This window comes from Bidens hawaiensis, unplaced genomic scaffold (genome assembly GCF_021521415.1).
Source record: "Bidens hawaiensis isolate Kalapana, Puna unplaced genomic scaffold, B.hawaiensis_p1.1 tig00026817_1, whole genome shotgun sequence".
In the NCBI taxonomy this organism is placed as follows: Eukaryota; Viridiplantae; Streptophyta; class Magnoliopsida; order Asterales; family Asteraceae; genus Bidens; species Bidens hawaiensis.
The window spans coordinates 34155-40154 of record NW_027494309.1 but is presented as its reverse complement, the minus strand read 5'-3'; the positions used below and the strand labels follow the sequence as shown (position 1 = coordinate 40154).

Genomic DNA, 6000 nt, shown 5'->3' with positions numbered 1-6000 from the left:
AACAGCTGTTGAAAGGACGCGTGCCATTAATTTCGCGGCCACGCGCCCGAAGAATCGCGCCCACGCTCCTGAAAAAGCGCCTGGAATGACCATATACTGTCACGTCGCCATAACTTCCTGCACTTCCTGACACTGTCAGAAGAAACCGTCGGACGACGTTTCAATAGTTTGGATTGTTCTTACCCTTTCACCAACTTTTCGAATTTCAAAAATATTCAAAAGTAAGCGGGAAAATACCCCTTACCTTGGCAACCAAGAAACTATAAGACAGGTGCGAGTACAGTGTTAAGGCAAAACCCTTCACATACTTGGCACCTGTAAGGAATTGAAGCCAAGAATACCTCGGCAACCAAGTAACCATAAGACGGGTGCGAGTACAGTGTCAAGGCAAAACCCTTCACATACTTAGCACCCGCAGGGAATTGAAGCCAGGAATACCTTGGAAGTAAAGTAACTATAAGACGAGTACGGGTACAGTGTCAAGGCAAAACCCTTCACATACCTAGCACTCCGCAGGGAATTGAAACCAAGAAGGATCTTCTGGGCAGTGCTTGCGGAAACGGGAATAACATCCCCGCATAGCGGGAACGTCGAGAACTAGACTGTTTGAACCTCCAAGATGGAATTGGTTGTTTAAACATAATTGATCACTATGTTCAAAACTACCAAAACCTCATGGAGAATCTACACAAGTGGAACTCAACGCTCCTGACTTGCGAGGAGGTTACAGACCTACCCGCATCACACCCAAAGATCAAGCAGAAAAGTCGGGAATTTATGCGTGGCATTAGGAAAACCGCGGGAAGAATCCCCACGGAAAACCTTAAAACTAAAAACCCTTTTCAAAACCCCTTGCTAAAGTCCAAAAGTTCACCTCACTTATTAATAATTCATGAGAAGAACATTGGACTGGGGGGACTTGAAGAGGTAGGTCCCAGCAGAGCCCAGTTGGACCCGCAAGACTCACCTTGAAGAGGGACGTCTGCGTAAGGACCAACTGCTTCCGCAGGACCCACCATGCCCAGAGATGAAGACCTTACGCGCAGTACGCCAGCTGTTCCCGCAGGGAAAGCCTCCCAATGGTGAAGTACCCCGCTTGTTCCCGCAGCTGCGGATACAAGCCATCAGGGAAGGCTACCCGCACTAATAGCAAGGCTACACGCACAAGGCACTAACTCTTGATACTTCAGTAATGTCACCTGAAGGAATGAGCAAGGCGGGAATACTCCCGCCCAAATGAGCCAGTCCGTATGCTTCTGGAAGATCTTTTGTACTATACCTGCCAAGGTATGGGCAAAATAGACGATCTGACCAAAACAGCCCATGAACCAATCACAGGGTGACAGCTCACCGACAACAGTACGAGGAGGAGCACCCTCTAGTACTGTTTCACTATTAGCCGCTGCCTACTCACCAACCCTCACTGTGGGACGTGCGTAGCCTACAGTTGGTGGAACAGTGCATAGCCGGCAGTAAAGGAACAGTATACAGCCGGCCTTGTCACTATCGGCCGCAGCCTATCCACCAACCAGCATGGCTTGTGCGTAGCCCACTGTTGGTAGAACAGGAATACTATTCAGCCGGCTGTACCTTCTTGGAAACCTACCTTCGGCTATAAATACTCCAACACCTTGGAATGGTAAAGGGATGATCTGATATCTCATTATCTTATCTTCTCTAGCAATCTCTTAATATACACTTATATTCAGAGCAATCTAGTCTGATTCTCACACCGGAGGGTGGTCACAAGGAGGAACCTCCCCTTCTCAGTGACGAGCTTACGGTGTCTGTTTTGCAGGTCACCTGAAGAACAACTTTCTTTGCTGGACCTCATCCTCGTGGGAAACATCTATTTAACCCTCAGATTATCCGTAATCTGCCCGGGGTCAATTAGTGTTTCTTCAGTTAGCAACCGAACCCAACCAAACCAGTCCCAATATAATCGCTAGTGCTAAAAAATATAAAAGGTAATTATGATACCATAGGCACCTTACTCAACTATAAGTTTCCTTACGACATTATACTACATATTAGGACATCATACGACCCCTTAGTACACCATATGACACCTTGAAAACACTGTATGACACAATGTCGTACAATGGCAAACTGTTTTCTATGGTTTTGTGTTCCAAGGTGTCATACAGTGTGTATGGCAGTATGGGACCGCACAGTAAGGTGTCTTATAGTTTGGTAATATATATAATTGTGTCGTATGATGTTGTACGGAAAGAGTAAATTTTAAAAATTAAAAGATACAAAGAAAATATACTCGGCCAGCAACAAAAGTTTTTAGGGTAAGAAAAAAAAAAGTCAGTTGTAAACTTGTAATAAATCAAAAATAAGTTGGTCATAAAAGTTAGACGTAATTATGGAAATTTGAAAAAAAGGAAAAGAAATAAAGATTAAGCATGCCGCATAAAAATCTTTGTCGTTTTGCTACCGTTTTGCGATGAAAATTTTGATCTCTAAACATGTAGTAAGAAACACGGTTGCAAATCGACTCGTGAAAATATTCTAGTCACAAAATCGTGAGCAACGGATGCCTAAGCGACCACATAAAACGATCGCAAAAGAAATATGCTAACAGAAGATCATTTTTACGATCACCATCCTATATAATTTAACAAAATACACATTTATCCATAAAATTTGTTTACTTTTAATAATCTTCCACGTCCAAATCCTCAAATATATTCATAATCAATTAAAATACATCTTTTCAGTCACAGCTATTTTAAAATATATTAAAATATATTGTATGGGTGAATATTGAACACACAAATATGGTGTTTTTACTTTATTTTACCACTAGCTTTTGAACCCGTGTATTACACAGGATTTGTCAAATAATAAAAATAAATCAGATCCTTTATTTCAATTGTGATTCTCAAAATACTTATAAATTAATTTAATGTAGATTTAATGAAAAAAAAAACAAACTGGTGGTTAACAAAAAGTACTAATAAATAGCATGGTTTTAATGGAAACGTCAAGAAATTTTAGAAAAGTATTAAAGTTGTGTAATTGGTCAAACATCAAGTATGAAAATGAAACTTAATTCAATAATGAATAAAATCCACACTATGTTATAACCCACTTGACAAAATGGTTTTGACCCATGACCCATGAATGGCTAGAATGAATGAGATGAGAGATTAGAAATTAAGAGAAATGTAGCTGGTCTTGACACCTAAGCTTCAACATTTTCTTTTATTAGTATTGTTTAAGATGTAAGATAAGATTTAATTTGGGGTATATGTAAAGTATAGGTATGTGGACGGAGACTCCAATGTGAGTGATCTAAATCAATAACTACAAAATGGTCAAAAAAAAATTTCTAGTCATGCAAATCGTTAACTTTCTTGAAACATTTGTATCATTAAATGCAGGGTTGTGATGCATCAATCTTGCTTGACGATGGTCCTTCGTTAGTAAGTGAAAAGAATGCATTGCCTAACAAGGTTTCAGTACGAGGTTATGAAGTGATAGAGATTGCAAAATCACAGGTCGAAAAACTATGTCCAGGGGTCGTATCTTGTGCATACATACTAGCTGTGGCTGCACGGGATGCATCAGAAATGGTTGGTGGTCCGTCATGGTTAGTGAAGTTGGGAAGAAGAAACTCAACCACAGCTAATCTTGTTCAAGCCGAGACTGGTGGTCTTCCTAGTTTCAAAGCTCCACTCGAGTCACTTATTACGACATTCAATAGTAACGGATTGACGACAAGAGACATGGTCGCGTTATCAGGAGCTCATACTATTGGACAAGCTCATTGCTTCTCGTTCCAAGACCGTATATATGGCAATGCATCAAATATCGATAGTGGGTTTGCTAGCACCCGTAGGCGCAGTTGTCCCACTAACGATGTTGTTGGACACCTTGCACCGCTAGATTTGGTGACACCGAATTCTTTTGACAATAATTACTTCAAGAACTTGATACAGAATAAGGGTCTTCTTGAATCGGATCAGGTATTGTTTAATGGTGGATCAACGGACAACATTGTTAGGGAATATAGTCGTAATGCTTCAAAGTTTAAATCCGATTTTGCAGCTGCGATGATAAAGATGAGTGAAATTAGGCCGTTAATAGGCGATGAAGGAGTTATAAGAAGCATTTGTAGTGCTCTACCGTAGATACATCATATTGCTCATCTAGTGTATGATTTTATTTTTTTAAATCTTTGGATCTAATTATTTTTAGAAGCTACATACATAATCAACGGAGAGTAGACATTTGGCTGCGGAGGCCCCACTCAAAGTCATCTAAATAGTATTAACTAGTAAACATTGTATTAACTACTACATATTAGGATATCATACGACCTCGTGTAAACATTGTATGACATAGTGTCGTAAAATGGCTATCTGTTTTCTATGGTTTTGTATTTTGATGTGTCAAACGGTGTGGTAAGGGACCACACCTTAAGGTGTAATATAGTTTGTCAATGTATATAATTGTGTCGTATGATGTTGTATGGAAAGAGTAAATTTAGAATAGCCTCTTAATGGCTATTAAGATGTTACCTTTTAATAATTCATAACCTCTTAATGGTTGAAACAATTAAGATGATACATTTTAACCATTACTTAAATGTTATATCTTAACCATTAAGAGGTTTATGAACATTAAGATGTAGCCTTGACCATTAAGAAGCTACCAAACGACCCCTAAAAAATAAATTAAATATTCATACAACCGCAAAAGTTTTTAGTTGTAACAAATTAAAATAAATTTGGTCATAAAAATTGGTCCTATTCCTTGCAAGTGCAAGGTAAGGTAATTATAGAAATTAGAAGAAAGGAAAAGAAAAAAAATTATTCTGACAGAAGATCAATATAAGATGTTTCTAAAACATATTGTCAACATCAACAATGAAATGACACCAACCACCAACATAGGAGAAATATCTCACACGAGTCGCAATTGGATTGTTGACTCGGGTGCAGTCGATCATATAACTCATCAAGGCGATTTGATTGAACACGTAACAACAAATTCTCATGGGTTACATGTAGTCATACATAATGGGACTATGTTCCGGTTATGAGAAAATGCAATTTTACTATACTATGAGGATCAAGACTGGAAGAGTTTTACATGTTCCGAATTTTAATTTCTACTTATTGTCGGTTAACCGATTAGCAAATGATAATCGATGTGCCATGACATTTTTTTCCTGACTTCTTTGTCTTGAGGGACATGGTATCAAGAAACATGATTGGAGTAGAACAATGTGATGGTGGCCTTTATCGAATGCGAGGCATAAAGGAAGAAATGAAGGCTATGATGATAAACATTGGCACGTGGCATACGAGATTAGGTCACACTTTAGACGGCAAACTTTCTCATATGAGCTTCTTATATATATATATATATATATATATATATATATATATATATATATATATATATATCTTTTCAATAAAAATACAAGATATGTGATTCCTGCATAAGGACCAAACACACCAAAAATCATTTTCCGCTTAGTTCAATAAAAAGTGATTGTTTTTTATTTAATCCATTGTGATATGTGGGGGAAATACATAACACATTCTCTTTCCAAGATAAGCTATTTTTTTAACCATCGTGAATGATTATAGTAGGGGGAGCATGGGTTTTCTTAACGAAACATAAATATGAGGCAAGCACTTGTATAATGCATCTTCACATGATGGTTAAAACATAATTTGGGTAAGAATTTAAAAGAGTAAGGTATGACAATGGAGATGAATTTGTCTCAAATAATATGAAAGAGTTTCATGCAGAACTTGGAATGCCTCCAACAGGACCAACACAATTGTTCAGTGACAACCAGGTAGCTATAGACATAGCCAATAATCCTATGTATGAACGAACCAAGCACGTTAAAAGAGATTGTTATTTTGTTCGGGAAAGAGTTGATTCCAAGGAAGTTTTACCAATGAAAATTAACTCAAACTGCAAATAGTGGACCTGCTTACAAAGCCTCTCGGATCACAATCTTTGAGGAGT

General features: G+C 38.2%; 1 pseudogene; it reads left to right on the top strand.

Annotated features, from left to right (window-relative positions):
• The first annotated feature begins 3386 nt into the window (after positions 1-3386).
• LOC143573981 (lignin-forming anionic peroxidase pseudogene) lies at positions 3387-4146 on the top strand (annotated as a pseudogene).
• The last annotated feature ends 1854 nt before the right edge of the window (positions 4147-6000 follow it).